Consider the following 1,502-nt stretch of genomic DNA (forward strand, 5'->3'; position numbering starts at 1 on the left):
TGAATATGCAAGTTAACTTATTCTTTCATTATATTCAAAATTTTGCAATTTTTAAAAAGCGTACGTACAAAGGGATTTTTAAAAATGTGAAGTTTGTGAAACATAGTGTAGTAACTATTAACCATAAATCAAAAGTATTTAATTGAACCATTGAATGCATGTGCTATATCTATTGTTCATATAGAAAACATCCTACGTAGGTAGGTCTATTCATTTTTATTATCTATTTGAATTCCCTAGCTTGATAGATTTGAGAAATGAAACTAGAGAATGTAAATTATCGTGCCAAATATCATCACATGAGGTCCTCATTTTAATGCTTATTGAACTTAGGGGGCTCACTCAAAAAATTTTAGTGTATCCTATGCATGCAAGAGGAGCATATTTCAAGTCAACTTTTGAGAAAAATTTAATAGGATTACAGTAAAAAAAGAGGTTTTTAAATTCAGCTTTAAGAAAAATATTGTTCGTCCATAAGTAAAGAGGGGTGGCTTTATGAGAGGGAAAATTTTAGTTGAGGGGTTTACTAAATACCCCTTGAACAGACATGATACATAGGGTTTCTTAGTACTGTACCCCCCAAGTTATTATATTGCCTTATCCATGACTTAGATTAAACATATTGATTAGTATCATATGAACATAAGTACTAGCTTCATCTTGTGTCACTTTTCATTGAAGATCTGAAGGCAGGAGGCGCATATATCTTGAGGGAGTAAGGCAAGATGGAAGAAGAGTTTGAGAGTAATGCTATGAGATGAGTGCAAGAATGATAATGGGAAAACCAATTAGAGATACTGATGGTACAAGTATTAATACTGCAAGAATTCTTATCTATATTGGTAAGATAGGCATCCATGTTACCACCCTCTTCAAGCTTCAAGTCCTTCAACTTTTTGCGGCTCTGTGGTGGTTGTGCAACAAACTGCAAGTAAATGCAGTATCCACCCTGCATCTCCTACGCCATTGTTATCCAGAGCTTCAATAATTGTTTCCTACACCATCGTCGCTTCAATAATCTCAGCCATCATCGCACCATCAAATCTGGCCTCATAATTTTTCACAAGGTTTCATAAGGTTCTCTTCAAGGGACACTTGGCGGATAAGAATTGACTAGGGTTAGTTGAAAGCACCCTTGGTTAAGTTGGTCAGACTAAAGGTTAAGTTTAACCTTACCTTGGTCAATGGTTAAGTGAACCCACAACAACCAGGGTTAGGGTTAGCTAAATGCCACATCAGCATGCACAATCAGCACTACCACCCAAGCACAAGCCCTTTGTAAGCATAGGTGTGCATGCAGCATGTGAATCCATATGCCATATCATCAAAAGGCCTCTTCTTCATAAAACTTCAGCAAGCCATAACTTTCAATCCAAAAAGAATTTGCATGCGCTCTCAAAAGGAAAAGTGATCGCCTTTTCGAGCTCGCTCTACGCACCTATCAAGTCAAAATCATTGTTAGTAATTAGACACTACCACTCAACTACAGCAACAAGTACCTC

The sequence above is a fragment of the Dipteris shenzhenensis genome, chromosome 14 (assembly GCF_047967505.1).
Source record: "Dipteris shenzhenensis isolate YYH24624 ecotype China chromosome 14, Dip_SZ_1.0, whole genome shotgun sequence".
Classification (NCBI taxonomy): Eukaryota; Viridiplantae; Streptophyta; class Polypodiopsida; order Gleicheniales; family Dipteridaceae; genus Dipteris; species Dipteris shenzhenensis.